Here is a 23,542-nt window from a genome sequence, read left to right as displayed (position 1 = left end):
CATACCCTTTCTTTGGGTGGTATATCGCCTTTTAAAGTCTAAGAGGGTAGTAGGGGATCTATAGTAGGTAAGATAATTTGCCCTTTGATTTTGATTGAATATACTATTTTTCCGCCTTTACCACGCATTATTGTATGCGCTTCTAGAGAAGTATGTATGCAGGAAGTAAATTCTAACCGCTTTCTTTTGAATCCAATTTCAAATTAGATTAGAAAGATAGAAAGGCCATGAGGATGGGAAAATCAAAATAAAATCTTTTTAATTAGTTCTCCTTTTTTGGAATTTTCTTATTATCCTTTCATTTTTTTTACAGAATATTTTTCAAACTAAAAATAAAAAATACAATACAATAGTCAATATTCCTTATAATAGATATACTTAATTATATCATAAGAATCTTAAGATATTTTTCGACTAGATAGAAATAGTAAATTTGAATTGAGACACCTATTCCATGACGGATTTAAACTTACCTTCTATTTTCGTGCCTTTAGTAGGCTTAGTATTTCCGGCAATTGCAATGACTTCTTTATTTCTTTATGTGCAAAAAAATAAGATTGTCTAGTATTTTTTAGTGTAAGTAATATAATATGGTAGGGTATGTGGCTTTTTCTACACACACTTTCTACACACAAATGAAAAACGGTTATGGATGCGGATATAGGCTACGAGCATAAATGCATGAATATGCAGAGCCAGGTATAGCGAGTTTTATTTTATTTATTTTAATTGAATCAACGAATATTTTTTGAATAGAAAGTCAATGTATCTAACCTATTATTTCACAGGAGTACTAGTTGCTGAAGGCGATTTCAGAATCAAAAAAAGTAAAGTCAAAATTATTTAGCTTATTCTCTCAATTTCAATCGACCGCTGCTGGATTTAGTATATCTAATATGAATTGGCGATCAGAACACATATGGGTAGAACTTCTAAAAGGTTCTCGAAAAAGGGGTAATTTTTTCTGGGCCTGTATTCTTTTTCTAGGTTCACTAGGATTCTTATCGGTTGGGATTTCCAGTTATCTTGGTAAGAATATTATATCTATACTTCCATCTCAAGAAATTCTTTTTTTTCCGCAGGGGGTCGTGATGTCTTTCTACGGAATCGCAGGCCTATTCATTAGCTCCTACTTGTGGTGTACTATTTTGTGGAATGTAGGTAGTGGTTATGACCGATTCGATAGAAAAGAGGGAATAGTGTGCATTTTTCGTTGGGGATTCCCTGGAATAAAACGTCGCGTCTTCCTTCGATTCCTTATGCGGGATATCCAATCAATTAGAATTCAGGTTAAAGAGGGTCTTTATCCTCGTCGTATTCTTTATATGGAAATCCGGGGCCAGGGGATCATTCCCTTGACTCGTACTGATGATAAATTTTTTACTCCACGAGAAATTGAACAAAAAGCTGCCGAATTGGCCTATTTCTTGCGCGTACCAATTGAAGTATTTTGAGGTATCTTTTTTGAACTGAGTTGAATGAAGAAAAGAAGAATTGGAAGAAGAAAAGTTTTCTCAACACAGGGAGGAAGTCCCTTCTAAATTGGATTTGTTATTGTAAGGGGATTTTTAAGTATTTATCTAAAGGAAGGAACAAACGAGGATAAGAGAAATTTGCTTTTAATTTTTTTTTATCCAAGTTAGATATATCGCATACTATTCTTCCTTTTTCATCCGAAAGGGCTTTTTTTTTATTCTATTTCACTATTTCATTCCATCTAGATCTAAGAAAGAACCCAATGCACTGAAATTCCACTAATAACTAATATACAAAAAAGAAGAATAGATACAGGGTATCAAACCTATAGAGTTTTTGCTTCAAAGAAATAGAAATATCATGAAATAGAAATATCATCATATAGAGTCAGGGAATGGAATAGAGTCAGCGAATGAAGCATATTCATTAACAACTCCATTTACAGATCAAAAATGAAAAAAAAGAAAGCATTGCCTTCTTTACTATATCTTGTATTTATCGTACTTTTGCCTTGGGGGGTCTCTTCCTCATTTAACAAATGTCTGGAACTTTGGATTAAGAATTGGTGGAATACCAGGCAATCCGAAACTCTCTTAACTGATATTCAAGAGAAAAGGATTCTAGAAAGATTCATAGAATTAGAAGAACTTTCTCTCTTGGACGAGATGATAAAAGGGAAACTAAAGACACATGTACAAAAACCTCCTACAGGAATACACAAGGAAATAATACAATGGGTCAAAATAAATAATGAGGATCATCTCCATACCATTTTGCATTTCTCGACAAATATAATCTGTTTGGCTATTCTAAGTGGTTCTTTTTTTCTGGGTAAAGAGGAACTTGTCATTTTGAATTCTTGGGTTCAGGAATTCTTCTATAATTTAAATGACTCAATAAAAGCTTTTTTTATTCTTTTAGTTACTGATTTTTTTGTTGGATTTCACTCCACCCGTGGTTGGGAACTAGTAATTCGTTGGGTCTACAACGATTTTGGATGGGCTCCTAACGAGCTTATTTTCACTATTTTTGTTTGTAGTTTTCCAGTAATTCTAGATACATGTTTGAAATTTTGGGTCTTTTTTTGTTTAAATCGTCTATCTCCTTCGCTTGTAGTCATTTATCATTCAATTAGTGAAGCATAAATTCATTTGATCTCCCGATATTAATATTAATCAAATTAGCAAGCATCTTTTTTTAGAAAGAAAGCCCTTTTCCATTTTAGCAAAATTCTTTCTATTTATACCTACTTTAAGGTATTCATCATTGCAGTACAACTGTTGCAGTAGAATGACAACAGATTCGTGTATAGGGAACTAGATTAGCTTAGCTACCTATCTAATTTATTGTAGAAATTCTGGGATCTGCGATTGGACATGGAAAATAGAAATACTTTTTCTTGGGTAAAGGAACAGATAACTCGATCGATTTCTGTATCGATCATGATATACGTAATAACTCGGACATCTATTTCAAATGCATATCCCATTTTTGCGCAGCAGGGTTATGAAAACCCACGAGAAGCAACTGGACGAATTGTATGTGCCAATTGCCATTTAGCTAGCAAGCCCGTCGATATTGAAGTTCCCCAAGCTGTGCTTCCCGATACTGTATTTGAAGCAGTTCTTCGAATTCCTTATGATATGCAATTGAAACAAGTTCTTGCTAATGGAAAAAAGGGAGGGTTGAATGTAGGTGCTGTTCTTATTTTGCCCGAGGGATTCGAATTAGCGCCGCCCGATCGTATTTCCCCTGAGTTAAAAGAAAAGATAGGAAATCTTGCTTTTCAGAGTTATCGTCCCGATAAAAAAAACATTCTTGTGATAGGCCCTGTTCCCGGTAAGAAATATAGTGAAATTGTCTTTCCCATTCTTTCCCCTGATCCTGCTACGAAGAAAGATGCTCATTTCTTAAAATATCCCATATATGTAGGGGGAAACCGAGGAAGAGGACAGATCTATCCTGATGGTAGCAAGAGTAACAATACAGTCTATAATGCTACGTCAACAGGTATAGTAAGAAAAATACTACGTAAAGAAAAGGGGGGGTATGAAATATCCATAGTTGATGCATCAGATGGACGCCAAGTGATTGATATTATACCTCCCGGACCAGAACTTCTTGTTTCAGAGGGGGAATCCATCAAGCTTGATCAACCATTAACAAGCAATCCTAATGTGGGAGGTTTTGGTCAGGGGGACGCAGAAATCGTGCTTCAGGATCCATTACGTGTCCAAGGCCTTTTGTTCTTCTTCGCATCCGTTATTTTGGCACAAGTTTTTTTGGTTCTCAAAAAGAAACAGTTTGAAAAGGTTCAATTGTACGAAATGAATTTCTAGGTCCCGGGATTTCTTACCATCAAGTTGGTAAAAAGCCTCGATTTATTGGCAATTGCTAGAATTATCTATGATCTATTTTGGAAATCCTTTTTTTGTTTAGACTGCTTTTTGTTTATGAGATGTCTGGAATTCCTTATTTATATCCCATGCAAAAGAAGAGAATCCAAGGCAAAGGCGAGAACAATCAAATTAAAATTTCTTCTTTTTCGGAGGGATTGCAGGTCTTCTTAATCGTCTATTCGGCACAAGAAAAAGCCTTTTTCTTGTGCCGATTCTTCTTGTATCAAAATAAGAATCCTTTTTCTTCCTAATTCGTCAAAGATTACTATTTCTTCTTTATTCGGGTCTGTCTCTTGGACCTCTTTTTCTTTTGCTTAGGTTTAGCCGAGGTAGTGGACAAACAGAGGGGAAGAAAATATGGCGGGGGAAAAATTTCTTGTGATTGTGAGCAAATTGCTTGGCTTGTTTAATTAAGTTCAACTTCAAATTTACAGAAATTTTGCAAAAAAAAAGTAAACTCTTCCATTGAAGGTTTTTTTATTTTTAGGCTAGTTGAATAGTTTTGATTAAGGTTTTATTAGTTTATTACTCGAAACTAAATCAAGGATTTTCAGGATACTTCCTTCGTGGAATAAGATATTGGATCCTCGAGTGATCTCTTTTTCTTGTTGCTTCATAAGAGTGAATCGAATAGATTCAATTCGCGTTATAAGAGTAAAATAAAAATTCCGCGGGTCCTTTCCGCTCTAATCAGATAAAGGGGGGTAAGGACCCGCTAAGCTCCTACTTTTTCATGTTTACAATCTGGTCCCTCCGATTACTATAGAGATGAACCCAATCCAGAATATGAACCATAAAAGAAAACACCTACTAAACCAATCACAGCAATACCAGCTACAGTACCTATCAGCCAAAGAGGAATTCTTCCAGTAGTATCGGCCATTTCCCCTACTTTCCTCCACATTTTATCAATTGGTCATGCTAGAGACAAAAACAGTCATGGGTAGTTATAAGGATGGTATCCTTCCAAATGGGATAAGAGAATTCTTATTAGTCTCTTTCTTTCTCTCAATTGAAGAAGTAATTGGAAAATAAAACAGCAAGTACAAAAATGAGTAATAAACCCCAGTATAGACTGGTACGATTCAATTCAACATTTTGTTCATTCGGGTTTGATTGTGTCATAGTTCTATAGTTGGAATTTGTTTTATCGTTGGATGAACTGCATTGCTGATATTGATCCCAAGAAAAAAACAGTAGGTACAGCTAGTCCGTGAATAGCCAGCCATCGCACTGTAAAAATAGGATAGGTTCGATCTATGGTCATTGAGGGCCTCCTAAAAGGATCTACTAAATTCATCGAGTTGTTCTAAAGAATCAAAACGGTCGGTTATTAACGGAATTCCTTGTCGGCTTTCCGTGAAATACTCGTTTGGCCTAGGACTTCCAAACACGTCATAAGCTAAACCCGTACTGACAAATAACCAACCCGCAATGAATAGGGAAGGTATAGTAATGCTATGAATAACCCAGTATCGAATACTGGTAATAATATCAGCAAAAGAACGTTCTCCCGTGCTTCCAGACATGCTGAACTCCCAAAATTTTTGTACATTCAAAAAAGGAATTGATTCCGTAAAAGATGGGATCGACCAGTAAATAGAAAATTACTGATATTTCATCCTTGTGAGATTGTCAATTTTGTACCAAAGGTGTATTTTGAGTATACCGAATTAGTATAGCTATCCTTCCTATGGCACAGCAATCTGGTTTTGCCTGGTTCCGAAACATAATTACTTTTTTATTTTTTTTTGTCTATAGGTAAGCTATATGTTATTCAAGGCATCAATAGAAAACCCCATTTTTGTAGGTTCTACTTACTTTTCATTGGCTTCGGAATAATAGAGTAATTCGGAATAGCAGCCAAAATCTTGGGAAAATCTAAGTTAATGATCAATAGGTTTGGATAAATAATTTAGGAAGGATATTCTCATACTGACACAATACAAGGACAAGTATATGTGAAATCTATCCTTTCATAATTCGTAATTCATCCTTGTATTGTTTGTTGGATTAGGTCTAACTTTCTTGACCAAACTGCGAGCGCGGAACTTTACGAGATGAAATAGGGAAAGACAGAAGATAGAATAGAACTTAAAAGGATAATTGAAGTGACTCGTCTTCGAATCTACTTTGGTTGGAGTTCGAAAAAGGAATAAAAATAAAGTAAATTCAAGGAAGAGCTTTCTTTTTTTTTTTTTTTTAACAGCCCCTTGGCAGGTCGTGGAATGCTTTTGTTCTCCTCTTATTCCATATGGAATACAATCAGTTAAAATAAGAAGGAATAGGGGAATATTCGATCGTTCACTCCAAAAAGAGGGTCCTATTGAAAAAGAAATTATCCAAAATAGAAAGAAGTTTTTTTTTTCAAATTCAATTGTTTATTTATCTCTTATTCAAAAATTTCCCTGAAAATTGAATTTCTTTTTTTCATTCAATGGGGTTAGATGATCTAGTTCTTAATATTATTACTTTACTCAATTGACAAATTCCACAACAAATCTCTTTGATTCGGAATTAGGGACTCATGTATCATCTGATGAATCCACTTTCTTTTACACTTCTGTATCTTACTCTATCTTGTTTTTTAGTATTATCTAAAATAACTGATGAATTATGAATTTTCCATAACTTAGGTAAATGCTTTACCAACATATGTAGTGTAGTAAAAAAAAATAAATGGAATTTAACTCTTTCATGCTTACTTTAACTAGTTATTTTGGTTTTCTACTGGCTGCTTTAACTATAACCCCAGCTCTATTTATTGGCTTGAACAAGATACGCCTTATTTGAATTGACTGAATAATTATAATTCAGAAAAGAAAAATCTTTCTTTGGGATTCCTGGCATTCTACGACTCTTTTCCAGACTAATTAGGAATTCTTTTCTTGGTCATTGAGATTCGTGGATAATTTAGAGTACTATTTAGGGATAGATCGTACCTCTTTTTTTATCCCCTCGAACAAATCGAAATGATTGAAGTTTTTCTATTTGGAATCGTCTTAGGCCTAATTCCTATTACTTTAGCGGGATTATTCGTGACTGCGTATTTGCAATACAGGCGTGGGGATCAGTTGGATCTTTGATTGAGTCATTTTTTTTTTTTGATTGACCTCCTCCAGACCAGAGAGGAGGTCAAATTGAAATTGGAGTTACAATTCAATTTTGTTAAGTTATTTTACTCTGCTTCGACATAAAATAGATGGAATCACGCTCTGTAGGATTTGAACCTACGACATCGGGTTTTGGAGACCCGCGTTCTACCGAACTGAACTAAGAGCGCTTTCATTCATTCAAAAAGAAAATCTTTTTCTATTCCTAATGTATCTCACGTACGTATAGTCTCCACAAATTCAAGTTATACCCACTTTACTTTAATTGATCTCGTCGCTACTGCCTATAAAGAAGAAAGAAGTAATAGGTAGGGATGACAGGATTTGAACCTGTGACATTTTGTACCCAAAACAAACGCGCTACCAAGCTGCGCTACATCCCTTTTCCAAATTAAATTGTTGTACAATGCCATTGTACACAATTCCTGTCTTCTTTTCCACATCATAATTTTCTTCTTCTTTCTTTCTCTATCTATATATAGAACCCTCGTGTCATTTCTTCTTTTTGGTCTCATATAATTAAGGAATTATATACATATAAAATCCAATATAATTTCGCCTATAAAAGAAGGATTACTTTTCCTTGGTAATATATAGGAAGAAGGGGTCATCTTTTTCTTTTTTAGGGATAGGAAAATTTCGTCGATATGGTTCATTTTATATATAGCATAACAATCTTGGGCAAGAGTTTATGATCATATATGTATTCCAACAAGGAAGGAGGATTTTCAATGCGGGATATAAAAACATATCTCTCTGTAGCACCCGTGCTAAGTACTCTATGGTTTGGTGCTTTAGCAGGTTTATTGATAGAAATTAATCGTTTATTCCCAGATGCTTTGTCATTCCCTTTTTTTTAATTCTAGTTATTGCTATGGGAGGGATAGATTTCTTCGTGATATGACAAAATTTGATCCTTTTCAATCTTTTTTTAGTATCGGAAGGAAAAAGAAAGAAAAGATGGATTGGGTTGAACCTCAGAGTCATTAAAAATTTGGTAAACCCCATTTTTGAAAATAGAAATTCAATTTAAAGGGGTACCCAAGCTAAATAAGGCCTCAGAAATCAGAGCATAGAAAAGGCGGGGCTGGCTAATTAAATGAAAGGATTTCGAACCAAAATCTTTGCTAATTCGACAAGGATTGTATTCTTTAATTATTTCTCTATTTTTTATTACTTAATTAAAGAATAAAAAAAAATTATTCTAATGAATTTTATTCTTCTTCTTCGGATTCAAAATAGAAGAATAAAAGAATAAGTAGAAGAATTAAGTTAAGTCAATCCAAAAAGAAAAGGAGGTTCATGGCCAAGGGAAAAGATGTTAGAATCAGAGTTATTTTGGAATGCATCAGTTGTGTTCGAAAAGGTGCCAATGAGGAATCGACGGGGATTTCTAGATATAGTACTCAAAAGAATCGCCACAATACACCCGGACAATTAGAATTCAAAAAATTTTGTCGTTATTGTCGCAAGCATACGACTCATCACGAAATAAAGAAATAGGAACATCGTGTGTTTGATCTTTCCAAACAACAGAAAGAGTAAGAACTTCATATTTAATATATAAAGAAAACATAGTATAGAATACAAAATACAAATCAACTCATCTGATTTCCGGTAGATATTATTTCATATGTATAGAGGGTATTCATATACTATAATATGAATCAAATAAGATATGGATCAAAGAAAAACTACTTCTTCTGGATCCTAAATTAATAAAATAAAGAAGTGAATTTTCAAATTTTCAAATTTTAAATAAGGAATAAATCATGTATACATCTAAACAACCTTTTCTTAAATCTAAGCAACCCTTTAGTAAATCCAAGCAAACTTTTAATAAATCCAAGCAACCCTTTCGTAAATCCAAGCAAACTTTTCGTAAATTCAAGCAACCTTTTCGTAAATCTAAACAACCTTTTCGTAGGCGTCCCCGGATTGGCCCGGGAGATCGAATTGATTATAGAAACATGAGTTTAATTAATAGATTTATTAGTGAACAAGGAAAAATATTATCGAGACGAATAAATAGATTAACCTTGAAACAACAACGATTAATTACTCTTGCTATAAAACAGGCTCGTATTTTATCTTTCTTACCGTTTCGTAACTATGAGAACGAAAAGCAATTTCAAGCCCAGTCAATTTCAATAATTACAGGTTCTAGACCCAGAAAAAATAGACATATTCCTCAATTAACGCAAAAGTACAATTCCAATCGAAACTTAAGAAACAACAACCAAAATTTAAGAAACAACAACCGGAACTTAAGTTCCGATTGTTGATGTTTTATTCGAATTCGAAAGGGCCAGACCTATATATATTATAAAGAAAGTAATCCAGCTCGTTGATTCCTACCACTTAATCTTAATTTATTGTATCTTCCCGGAGTTCCCTCTCCGGGAATTCATCTTTTATTATTCCAGTATATTACTTTATTTATACCTTTAATTGATGATCTTTATTTTATTGGAAATCGTGTAAAGATTATTTGGATTTGATACAGCTACTTGTGCAAGCATTTTACGATTAAGAATCAATTTCTTCTTGTACAGGTTGTGTATTAATTTACTATAACTATCGAATACTTTATATACCCGCGTTGCTGCGTTTATCCGAGTGATCCACAAACGACGAAAATCCCTCTTTTGCCTACCTCTATCTCGATGAGAGGAAACAAAAGCTCTTTTTACCTGTTGGGTAATCATTCGATTAAGTCTTAAATGAGCCCCTCTAAAGTTTGAGGCAAATGAACGCATTTTTGTTCGTCGTCTCCGGGCTATATATCCTCGCGGAACTCTGGTCATTGAATCAAATTAACCTTAATGAATAACTAATGATTTCTCTTCTTTTAGCCACCCTTTTTCTCATTAATAACAAAACTAATTATTCCGATATATAAAATATTAATTCCAATGGCTTTTGCTATAGTAACCTTCCCAACCACGATTTTTTATTCCACTCCGTTCAGTTATTTCTATACGAAATAACAAATTCATTCTAATAATACTAAAAAAAATAGTGGGTTCCATCGTTTCTATGGTTCCCTTTTAAACGGTGAGGCCCTCTCTATACACCGGAGCCCTTTCTTTCATCAAAAGGTATTGCGAACTTGTATAGTCCACATTCTTTGGCTCTACCTATCCATTATAGAGTAAATAGCTCTTTTCACAATAAGAGTTATCCATACAGTGACGGTATTTAATTATGAAAGTTGGCTAAGTAGCTGACCCTGTTAGTCCGTTCTTTTAAGATAAAGGAGCATAAGCCTTTTTCTTTTTATTACTATTTCCTCCGCTTAATGGATAACCATTTGCTACCAATGGGAGAATTGCTTCTTATTTCCAATTTAGATAATTGGATTTGCACCAAAGGAAACCATAAATTCCATATACCATAGAAATCTAGGATAGAGAAGCTATATCCTATTCATTGGTACTAATCATGGATACTTCAATTTTTTTTATATTTGTTTGAAGTCATGATCTGAACGAGTCGCACATACACCCTAGCACATGTTCCTCGACGCTGAGGGCATCCTTTAAGCGCGGCCGTTTTTCGAGCATTTCGTATTGGCTGTCTTGCGTTTCTAATAAGTTGTTTAACCGTCGGCATGTTGTATGTATATAGAAAAAAATGGATTGGTTTAGATCCATCTTAACCTGATGATTGCTCATCATGAAGTCTTTCTATTTTCTATTAAATCGAGGAAAACACGAATTTAGCTGTGAAATAACTTTACAAGAAATCCGGACACTACCAATCCTTAAACATTTCTGGAAACCACACTGGATCAGTATCGCAGTGCTTGTCAATCATTTCATCCCCTACAATATCGACAAGTCCATAAGCTTTGGCTTCGTCTGCTGACATAAAAACATCCCTTTCCATGTCTTCGGATACAACCCAAAAAGGCTTGCCTGTTCTTACTGCATAAACCCTTGTGATCATTTCGCGAACTTTGTGTAACTCTTCTACTTCTAGTAAAAATTCTGGTGTCCTTGCCCGATAATAAGCACTAGCAGGTTGGTGAAGCATAATCCTCGCGTGAGGGAATGCTATACGCTTGGTGGGTTCTCCTCCAAGCAGAATGAAGGACGCCATGGAGGCGGCTATTCCGAGGCATATTGTATATATATCTGGTGTCACCGTTTGCATCGTATCAAAAATAGCCATTCCTGAGATTAGCCACCCGCCTGGGGAGTTTATAAACAAAAAAATATCACTAATTCCATCTTCTATACTCAGATATACCATGAGACCTGTAATATGATTCGTGATCTCGCAACGAATCTCTTGACCTAAAAAAAGTGTCCTTTCTCGATACATAACATTGTATAAGTCAACCCAAGTCGCTTCTTCATCTCCAGGAATCCGGTAAGGTACTTTTGGAACACCAATGGGCATATTAGATTAATATTATTAAATTTAAGTAAGAAAACCACACTTTAATATGGAAACGTAAGAATGGAACAGAAAGAAAGAATCCGCAGTTTATTGTCTTAATTTTTATTCTTATTCTATATGAATATTATAGATTCTATTAATACGTAGATTGAAAGGTTATACATATAAGGAATGTAAGACAGATTGAATAAAGAAAAGGGAATGGGTGATTTGAATGCTAAACAAAGAGGGGTAGCGATCTATTCTTCGTTTTTTCCAAATTGGCCAAGTTACCCATTGCATATTGGCACTTATCGAGTATAGAATAGATCTGCTTCTCTTTCTTCTTATGAACAGAATTGGCTTCTTATTTTTAATGGAATGAAATAAATATTCGCGCTTTCTGACACAGAATCCCCTAGAAGGGTTAGGTACATAGGATATGGATAGTCTTTTTCAATGCGATAAAATAAAGCGACATCGTGTCTATTTTTCTTTGCTAAAGGGGTATTTCCATGGGTTTGCCTTGGTATCGTGTTCATACTGTCGTATTGAATGATCCGGGTCGATTGCTTGCGGTGCATATAATGCACACAGCTCTAGTTTCTGGTTGGGCTGGCTCAATGGCTTTATACGAATTAGCAGTTTTTGATCCCTCTGATCCTGTTCTGGATCCAATGTGGAGACAAGGTATGTTCGTAATTCCCTTCATGACTCGTTTAGGAATAACGGATTCGTGGGGTGGTTGGAGTATTTCAGGAGGAACTGTAACAAATCCGGGTATTTGGAGTTATGAAGGTGTGGCAGGTACGCATATTGTGTTTTCTGGCTTGTGTTTCTTGGCAGCGATCTGGCATTGGGTATATTGGGACCTAGAAATATTCTCTGATGAGCGGACGGGAAAACCCTCTTTGGATTTGCCCAAGATCTTTGGAATTCATTTATTTCTTGCAGGGGTGGCTTGCTTTGGCTTTGGGGCATTTCATGTAACGGGTTTGTATGGTCCTGGGATATGGGTATCCGATCCTTATGGACTAACTGGAAAAGTACAAGCTGTAAATCCAGCGTGGGGTGCAGAAGGTTTTGATCCTTTTGTTCCGGGGGGAATAGCTTCTCATCATATTGCTGCGGGTACATTGGGTATATTAGCGGGCTTATTCCATCTTAGTGTCCGTCCGCCTCAACGTCTATATAAAGGATTACGTATGGGCAATATTGAAACTGTACTTTCCAGTAGTATCGCTGCTGTTTTTTTTGCAGCTTTCGTAGTTGCTGGAACTATGTGGTATGGGTCAGCAACGACCCCAATCGAATTATTTGGGCCTACTCGTTATCAGTGGGATCAGGGATACTTTCAGCAAGAAATATATCGAAGAGTTAGCAATGGTTTAGCCGAAAATCTTAGTTTATCAGAAGCTTGGTCTAAAATTCCCGAAAAATTAGCCTTTTATGATTATATTGGTAATAATCCGGCAAAAGGGGGATTATTCAGAGCAGGCTCAATGGACAATGGGGATGGAATAGCTGTTGGATGGTTAGGACATCCCGTCTTTAGAGATAAAGAAGGACGTGAGCTTTTTGTACGCCGTATGCCTACTTTTTTTGAAACATTTCCGGTTGTTTTGGTAGATGAGGAGGGAATTGTTAGAGCAGACGTTCCTTTTAGAAGAGCAGAATCCAAATATAGTGTTGAACAAGTAGGTGTAACGGTGGAGTTCTATGGTGGCGAACTTAATGGAGTAAGTTATTCTGATCCTGCTACTGTAAAAAAATATGCGAGGCGTTCTCAATTAGGGGAAATTTTTGAATTAGACCGGGCTACTTTGAAATCTGATGGTGTTTTTCGCAGCAGTCCAAGGGGTTGGTTCACTTTTGGTCATGCTACCTTTGCTTTGCTCTTCTTTTTCGGACACATTTGGCATGGCGCTAGAACATTGTTCCGAGATGTTTTTGCTGGTATTGATCCAGATTTGGATGCTCAAGTGGAATTTGGAACATTCCAAAAAGTGGGAGATCCAACTACAAGGAAACAGGCAGTTTGATACACATTGTTATAGTATCTTTCACCTCTCTTTTTTGATTTGACATGGGAAACATCTCCCATCCTTTCTTTGACTCTTTTTCTTTCTTTATATGGGAAATTATCCCAAATGACAAATGAATAGGTGTGGAAGTTATAATTGTAAATAAACCAGGATCGAATCTATGGAAGCATTGGTTTATACGTTCCTTTTAGTTTCGACTTTAGGGATAATTTTTTTCGCTATCTTCTTCCGAGAACCACCTAAGGTTCCACCAACTCCAACTAAAAGAATAAAATAATTTCATTTAAGTAAGAAGTCCCCCTATCTGGGAGACTTCTTACTTAAATTAGTCTCCGTGTTCTTCGAATGGATCTCTTAATTGTTGAGAGGGTTGCCCAAACGCGGTATATAAGGCATACCCAGTAAAGCTTACAAGTAAACCAGATATGGAGATGGCGACTAAAGTTGCTGTTTCCATTTTTATAGAATTTCAAGATTACAATGGATCTACGAAAAGATCGTGTATTTACAACTACAACGGAATAGTATACAAAGTCAACACCAATGATTAAATAGAATTTATGGCTACACAAACCGTTGAAGATAGTTCTAAACCTAGGCCAAAACGAACTGGTGCAGGTAGTTTACTGAAACCCTTGAATTCGGAATATGGGAAAGTCGCCCCGGGTTGGGGGACTACTCCTTTTATGGGGATCGCAATGGCTTTATTCGCTATATTCCTATCTATCATTTTAGAAATTTATAATTCTTCCGTTTTACTGGACGGAATTTTAACCAATTAGGTTTCTACTAACTAAAACTAGGAAGTCAGAGTTTTTCCATCCAAAAAAGCCTTTCTAGTTTAAGATCTACATTTCTAGATATTATGGTAGTTCGACCGCGGAATTTTTTTGTTTCGGTATCTCTGGAATATGAGTGTGTGACTTGTTAGAATTGATCCTATTGATAATACATAGAAAGGGCCTGTTATCTCTATCAAGATGATTCTAATTCGTCAGATATTATTTATTCTAGTATCTGGAACACGAAATAGATAGAGTGGATCAAAAAAAAATGGAACTATGATTCATACTCACTATTAAGACCTCGCAACCAGACTGAAAAATTCAAGTAGTTCTTAAATAAAAATAAAAAAGAAATTTTCTTCCTTCCAATTTTGTTTGCCCAAAAGACAACTTTTTTTCTCTCGATTTTGTCGAGTCATTACACTGATTCAATAAATGATTATCAAGCGGTTCTTATTCGAAGAACCCTTGCCTTTTGTTTAGCTTGAGACTAAATCATCGTGGCTCTAGTATGAATCTAAGGTTTTAATTGAACTGATTCATAGGATCTCAACAAGATAATTTCTATATTACGCATAAAAAAACAAATCCTTTATAGGGAAGAGAAAAGTCAAGAAGCCTCTAATGACCAACATAAGGGAAAGGAAGAAAGAAAGACGCGCCAACTTGAGATTTTTTGGCATTATCATCACAAAGAAGATATTCCGGATTTTTCTTATTTGATATCTTCAAGGCAAATCGACCCAATTCAGTGGCTGATGAAGTTTTGAACCTTTTTTCTAATATTCGTTGAAAATTTTTGTGTTTCTGCTTGAGCCGTACGAGATGAAATTTTCATATACGGCTCTTAGAGGGGGACTCGGGTTAGTTACCTATCTCAATAAAGTATATGATTGGTTTGAGGAACGTCTTGAGATTCAGGCAATTGCAGATGATATAACTAGTAAATATGTTCCTCCCCATGTCAACATATTTTATTGTTTAGGGGGAATTACACTTACTTGTTTTCTAGTACAAGTCGCTACCGGTTTTGCTATGACTTTTTACTACCGACCAACCGTTACAGAGGCTTTTTCCTCGGTTCAATACATAATGACCGAGGCCAACTTTGGTTGGTTAATCCGATCAGTTCATCGATGGTCAGCAAGTATGATGGTTTTAATGATGATCCTGCATGTATTTCGTGTGTATCTCACAGGGGGATTTAAAAAACCCCGCGAATTAACTTGGGTCACAGGTGTGGTTTTGGCTGTTTTGACTGCATCATTTGGTGTAACTGGTTATTCTTTGCCTTGGGATCAAATTGGCTATTGGGCAGTCAAAATTGTGACAGGTGTACCTGACGCCATTCCGGTAATAGGATCGCCTTTAGTGGAGTTATTACGCGGAAGTGCTAGTGTGGGCCAATCCACTTTGACTCGTTTTTATAGTTTACATACCTTTGTACTGCCTCTGCTTACTGCCGTATTTATGTTAATGCACTTTCCAATGATACGTAAGCAAGGTATTTCGGGTCCTTTATAGGGAAGGCATATCATAGAGAATTATAATTATCATATATCATATCGGGTAGGTTTTGGTATTTCATTGCTACAAGCATGGGTTATTGTAAAATAACACATGTCATTTGGATACTTCTCTTCAACTCCAAAGTATTTTTATACAATACAAATAGTTGAAGTTAATTTTACGAAAGAAAAAAGGCGGATTATGGGAGTGTGTGACTTGAATTATTGATTTGGCCATGCAGATCAGATAAAGAATTGGATCTGCCACATTAGAATTCACAACCAAAGGTGTCTCCGCATCCAATCAACATGTAAGTCCCCTACCTAGGAAGGATAGGCTGGTTCACTTGAGGAGAATATCTTCTATGATCATACCGCAACCATGTCATCCATGAACAGGCTCCGTAAGATCCCATAGAGTAGAAATGGAATAAGTCATGTGACATGATCCAGTTCTCTATTTATTACACTTACCTTTTTATTATAGTATGGAAATGCATTCATTTTCTTTGCATCGATTGTGATCCGCAATACTATCGGAGTAAAAGAAGGGATCTAAGGAAGAATGTAGGCTAAACTTTTTGATTTTTTATTAGTAACAAGTAAATATTTTGTTTGGAGGTAAGAAACTTGCGATATTGAGGGGATAAATACCAACTAATCAAGAGACATGAGACAATCCACAAAGCAATTGATCATGATCAAATTTGTAAGCCCACTTGGATATTGAGCATTTACCCATAAGAATAGGATTATTTTCAATGAGTAGTTGTAGGTGCAACTTCGGAAAAGAGAATCTGATAAAGCTTTTCTTGCCTAGAGTCATTGAGTCATTATAAACCTTAATTCTATTAAGGATCTTCCGCGGTCTTATTTCTTTCACTCTTGCTCGAGCCGGATGATGATAAATTCTCATGTCCGGTTCCTTTGGGGGATGGATCCTAAAGAGTTCACCTATCCCAATAACAAAGAAACCAGACTTAAATGATCCTGTATTAAGAGCTAAATTAGCTAAAGGGATGGGACATAATTATTACGGGGAACCCGCATGGCCCAACGATCTTTTATATATTTTTCCAGTAGTAATTCTAGGTACTATTGCATGTAATGTAGGTTTAGCGGTTCTCGAGCCATCAATGATTGGTGAACCGGCAGATCCGTTTGCAACTCCTCTGGAAATATTACCCGAGTGGTACTTCTTTCCCGTGTTTCAAATACTCCGTACGGTACCCAATAAGTTATTGGGCGTTCTTTTAATGGTTTCTGTGCCAACAGGCTTATTGACAGTACCTTTTCTAGAGAATGTCAATAAATTCCAAAATCCATTTCGCCGCCCAGTAGCTACGACCGTTTTTTTAATCGGTACTGTAGTAGCTCTTTGGTTAGGTATTGGAGCAACATTACCCATTGATAAATCATTAACTTTAGGTCTTTTTTAGATATTTTTTGATTCATTCAACCGTGAAGTACCATAGGTATCTAGGAAATAGTTACTTCCAAGTGAATCTTCCCTAGATACCTAAAATCCATTTTATTATGATCCATTTCGCGAAAATATAGATTGTACCAAAGATGCTAAATTGTTTTCTTTTTATTCTAACTCGAAAAAGAAGAAGAAAAAAAATTGCAATGGATTTAAAACGAGAGTTTATTCTTAAGTAAATCAATTGGGAGATGCTTCTCTAGAGTGTCCCATATATGTTTTCTATCTTCCATACGAAAACTGTCAATTCTCAGAAGATCTTCTTCAGTCTTACTCAAAAGGTCCAATAGTGTATGTATATTGGCCCTTTTTAGACAATTATACGTTCTAGAAGTCAATTCTAATTGATCAATAAAAATACAATTCAATGGAATTCCTTTTTTGTTTTTCTTTAGATTAGTTAATCTTTTTTGAAAAGTAAAAAGGGGTGGAGTAAACCTGTTTTTATTTTCTTCGAAACTAGCGCCCTCTTCCTCCGCGTGTAGAAAAGGAAGAAATAAATCAATCAAATTACGAGAAGCCTCATAAAGTGCTTCCTTAGGGGTTAAACTTCCATTAGTCCATATTTCTAGAAAAAGTATCTCGTGTTTTTCATTTCCATTCCCACAAGAAAAAATACTATAATTCACATTTCGAACAGGCATGGATACAGCATCTATAGGATAACTTCCATCTTGATAGTTCTTTCTGAGTTCTGTCTGATATCCACGATCTCTCTTGATCTGTAAATCAATACAGAAATCAATGGGCTCTGTCAAGTTAGCTATAGGTTGTGCCGTATCAACGATTTCTACGGAAGGCGGTAAGATGATATCTTGAGCAGTTATGTATCTAGGACCTTTGACGCAAATGGATGCGTCTCTAACTCCATAGAGATTACTTCTCAATACAATTTCTTTCAAATTTAGTAAAATTTCTTGTACGGATTCTTCAATACCTGCTATTGTAGAATACTCGTGCGGCACGCTCCCAAATTTTGCACGTGTGATACATGTTCCTTCTATTTCTCCAAGTAAAGCTCTTCGCAAGGCAATACCGACGGTGTCCGCTTGACCTTTTCTAAGCGGGGACAGAATGAAACGACCATAATAAAGGCGCTTACTATCTACTCTTGATTCAACACACTTCCACTGTAGTGTTTGAGTGGATCCTGCTACCTCCTCTCGAACCATAATAGACTAGTATTATTATTTTATCATTGAATCGTTTATTTCTCTTGAAATGAAAGTTGAAAGCGGGTTAATTCTTTTACAGACGTCTTTTTTTAGGCGGTCGACATCCATTATGCGGCATAGGTGTTACATCGCGTATACAACTTAATCGCACACCACTTTTAGCAATGGCTCGTAATGCGGCATCTCTTCCACTACCAGCGCCCTTTACCATAACTTCTGCTCGTTGCAAACCTACTGTACGAATAGCATCTACTGCTGTTCTTTGACCAGCATAGGGTGATGCTTTTCTTGAGCTTTTGAATCCACAAGTACCGGCCGAGGACCAAAAAACCACCCGACCTTGTGGGTCTGTAACAGTTATAATGGTATTGTTGAAACTAGCTTGAACATGAATAACCCCTTTTGTTATTCTACGTGCACTCTTCCGTAAACTAAAACGTGCATTCCTACGTAAACCAATACGCACTTTCTTACGTGAACCAATTTTTGGTATAGCTTTTGCCATATTTTATTATCTCATAAATATGAGTTAGAAATAAAAAAAAGAAAAAAAGATACAAAGATATCCGTTTCAGGGTAAAATAAACCCTTTACTTTAATTATTTTAAATGAAATTATTTTATTTGGAATTGGAACATTTCCGCGGGTACTTTTTTTTACTTTTTAGAAAGTAAAGTTCTTTTTCGAAAGATTACCCCTGTCTTTGTTTATGCTTCGGATTAGAGCAAATGACTCTAATTCGTCCACGCCTACGAATCAGTCGACATTTTGTACAAATTTTACGAACGGAAGCTCTTATTTTCATATTTCCGTATCCTTTTTTAAACTATGAATCTAATCTTTTGGAAAAAATAAGTCTCTTCGCTTGAATTTTAGAACTTAGAATTTATTACCCTAGAAAAAAAAAGAAAAACCTAATCCTTTGAATCTTTGGTATCCTTCAAATCTTCGCTATCCTTCAAATCTTCGCTATCCTTCGAGTCTTCGATACGCTTCGAATCCTTATGGGGAAGTCTATAAATTATACGTCCCTTGCTTGAATCATAACGACTTACTTCAATTTTGACCCTATCCCCCATCAGTATTCGTATAGAACTAGACCGTATCTTTCCTGAAATATAGCCTAGGATGATGGTGTCATTCTCTAGCCGAACGCGGAACATTCCATTGGGTAGGGCTTCCGTAACTAAACCTTCGAAAGTTACTTTTGCTTCTCTCGGGTTTTTTTTTTCTCTCCTATTTTTTTTTTCTGTCATATTTTTTTTCTCCTATTTTTCTATTTTTATTTTAAAAATAGGAAGGGCGAGATAGAATTCGAGCACTATAGGCGGGGCGATTACCATATATAACATAAGACTTCTCCCCCAATTCTGTTTAGTCGAGCTTCTCGATCTGTCATTATTCCTCGAGAAGTAGAAAGAATAGCAATTCCCATTCCACCCAAAACTTTAGGAATTCCTTGATAGTTGGTATAAATTCGTAAGCCGGGTCGGCTGATACGCTTTAAAAAGGTTCTTGTTCTATATATTCCTTTTATAGTCTTTCTCTTTTGATGTCGCAAAGTTGAAACCAAGAAATATCTGTTACGTTCCTGATGTTTCCGAACACTTTCAATAAAACCCTCTCGTAGAAGTATTTTAACAATGTTTTCGGTAATATTTGTAGATACTACTCGAACTGTTCCTTTTTTATTCATGTCCGCATTTCTTATAGAGGTTAGTAAATCAGCAATAGTGTCCTTGCCCATAAGACTCTAATTCTAGGTTCCTCCTAATTTTTCTATAATCAACATGTTTTCTTTTTTTTTTTTTCATTTTGGATTTTAAAACATATACGTAAAACACAATCTACTAAATTAATTCTTTGGTCTCAATTTCGCCTACTAGTATTTATAATACTTCAGGAGCTAATGAAACTATTTTGGTAAAATTCAATTCTCTCAATTCCTCGGCAATCGCGCCAAAAACTCGAGTTCCTTTTGGATTGCCTTTTTGATCAATTATAACCGCAGCATTGTCATCATAGCGGATTATTATACCGTCTTCGCATTTGAACTCTTTACATGTACGTACAATTACAGCTCGAATTACTTCGGATCTTTCTAGAGGCATTTGGGGCAATGCGTCTTTGATTACAGCAACAATAACATCACCAATACGAGCATATCGCTGATTACCAGCAGCTCCTATGACTCGAATACACATCAATTTTCGAGCTCCACTATTATCTGCTACATTTAAAAGGGTCTGAGGTTGAATCATATTATTTTGATTTCAATTTGTTATTTCAATGCAAAAGGATGAAAGAAATATTGTCTTTCCAGAAAGAAAAACCGAGCATTTTTTTTTATCTTCCATACCCCTTTTAGGGTTCTATATCTCTAATCGAATAAATTGACTTCGTATGGGCATTTTACTGGCAGCTATGGAGATAGCTGCTCTAGCTACAGTTTCAGATACTCCCCCCATTTCATAAAGTATACGACCAGGTTTAACAACGGATACCCAATATTCGGGGGACCCCTTTCCCGAGCCCATACGTGTTTCCGTGGGTCTTAGTGTAACCGGTTTGTCGGGAAATATACGTACCCATATTTTTCCACCACGACGTGCATATCGTGTTATTGCTCTTCGTCCTGCTTCTATCTGTCTCGCCGTGATCCAAGCGGGTTCAAGTGCTTGAAGAGCATATCTACCAAAACAAATACGATTGCCTCGGCAGGATTTTCCTTTCATTCTTCCTCTATGTTGTTTGCGAAATCTGGTTCTTTTGGGGTTATAGTCGATGGTTCTCTTTCTTAGTTCCATCTCTACTGCAAAACTGGACATGAGAGTTTCTTCTCATCCAGCTCCTCGCGAATGGAATCAGAAAGCATGTAAATTTCTCTAATTCATAATATTCCAAAATATTACGGTACGGATAGATACACATTAATAGATAATAGAAAAAGTTCGGTTTTTTTTATATTGAATTTGTTAAAACAGAAAAATATAATATATAGTCAAAAAAGAAGATCTAGAATATATCCAGATGTGTGTGTATATTTATCTAAATTCTATATTTATAGATAATGTAATCCTTCTTAAAAAAATCCTTATTTTTACTCTTATTGAATCGCGGTAAAGTATTCTAATTCAATAAGAATTTCGCGGGCGAATATTTACTCTTTCCTGTCTTATTTGTTAATTTATAAACTTACCAAATAAGACAATTTTTTTGGTTTGTTCCGCCATCCCACCCAATGAAGTGTTAGGATTCTTTTCAATAAAATCCTATGGAATCATAGGTTCTGTCGTTCCCACTGCTTCTCCTTGAATGGTTAGGTCTGAATCCCGCAACGGAGCTTCCAAAAAATTTCTTTCCGAGTTAATTTTCTCAGTTTTATTAACCCGGGCGGCTCTTTATTATTGCTTTAAATTTGTAGTTCTTGTTTCAAGTTACAATTTTTAATTCTCTATTATTTTTATTATATTGATGCTTTATCACATTGCCTTTTATGATGTAATTCATAGACCATACATAGTGGAATCCTATATCTTATTTATTTCCTCTTCCTTCTTTCTATCATCCCTCCCTTTATCCACATCCCTTTAGTTTTGCTTCACAACCTAGAATCCCTTTTCTTTTTTAGAGAAAAAATTGCAGTTGCTACAACTATATGACACATCTACTCATTTATGTTATGATAGAGGTATTTATTCATATAGTGACTGTTTCTTAGTTAGGATCTCGACAATACGAAGCAATAGGTTGGTTATTAGTTAATTTTCTATAATTACTAAGTTTTTTTCTTAAAAAAAAGAAAAAAATAACGAGTCACACACTAAGCATAGCAATTATATTAAATGATTTATCAATTTTCATTAAATCTTATAGAAAGAGGTATAATTTCTTCTTTTGCAGGGATTTCAGGAAAAAAGTCTCTTGTCATTTTTTATTCTATCAATGGACAGAATCCGAAGACAAGATTACTTATTCTTCGTCTACGAATATCCAAATTTTTACACCTAATACTCCATAGATAGTCCGAATTGGATAGCAGCAATAATCAATTTTAGCGCGAATTGTTTGGAGGGGAAGTCTACCCTTTTTAATAGATTCGGCGCGTGCAATTTCTTTTCCTCCGAGACGACCCGCAATTTTTACTTTTACTCCCCTTATATCTGCTTTTTTAGTTAATTCAATGGCTTTTTTCATTGCCTTTCGGAATGAAACTCTATTTTTTAATTGGAAAGCTATATATTCTGCAAGAATGTTAGGCTGTCTATAAGGTTCTTTAACTTTTTCGATAGAAATATTAAATCTCTGGTTTACAGAGTTAATTTCCTTTTGTAGATCTTTCTCTAATTCTTCGATTGCTCCTTTTTTCTTTAATAAATTTGGGAATCCAATATGGATTATGACGTGGATCGTATCGATTTCTTTTTGGATTTCTATATGTGTAATTACTTCGGAACTTGAACCTGAGTCCATTTTTCTATTATGTGTAATTACTTCGGAACTTGAGTCTGATTCTATTTTTCTATTCGAGCCCTTTTTCCTATTCTTTTGTATATAGTTCTTGATACAATCCCTTATTTTTTTATCTTCCTGTAGACCTTCAGAATAATTTTTTGGTTGTGCGAACCAAAAGGAATGGTGTTTTTGGGTTGTACCAAGTCTGAAACCGAGTGGATTTATTTTTTGTCCCATATTTTTCTATTCTATATTTTTTTTACTGGGAATCGAAATCTTAGATGGATCTAAAGGTTATTTAGATTTCTTTACTATATTTAGTACAATTGTTATATGACACATGCTTTTTTTTATGGGGAAACTACGTCCTCGAGCTCGAGGTCTGAATTTCTTCATAATAGTACTCCTACTGACTTCGGCTTTAGTAATAAATAAATTCGCTTTGTCGAAATCCCTATAATGAGTAGCATTTGCGGCTGCCGAATAAACCAACTTTAAGATGGGATAAGATGCTCGATAGGGCATGAGGTTCAGTATCATAACAGTTTCCTCGTAGTAACGCCAGCGAATCTCGTCAAGAACTCTTTGTGCTTTGAAAACAGACATAGGGATACGTTTTTGTGCTTTGAAAACTCTCTCGAACTTAAGTAGACGATCGGTTGGAACTTTCCTTGCGAGTTTCCTTAGCCCACTTTTCTTCTTCTTTATCCTAGGGAT

This window comes from Triticum urartu, unplaced genomic scaffold, assembly GCF_056163025.1.
Source record: "Triticum urartu cultivar PI428250 unplaced genomic scaffold, HENAU_Tu73 scaffold1, whole genome shotgun sequence".
Classification (NCBI taxonomy): Eukaryota; Viridiplantae; Streptophyta; class Magnoliopsida; order Poales; family Poaceae; genus Triticum; species Triticum urartu.
Note: the sequence above shows the minus strand (reverse complement) of the source record.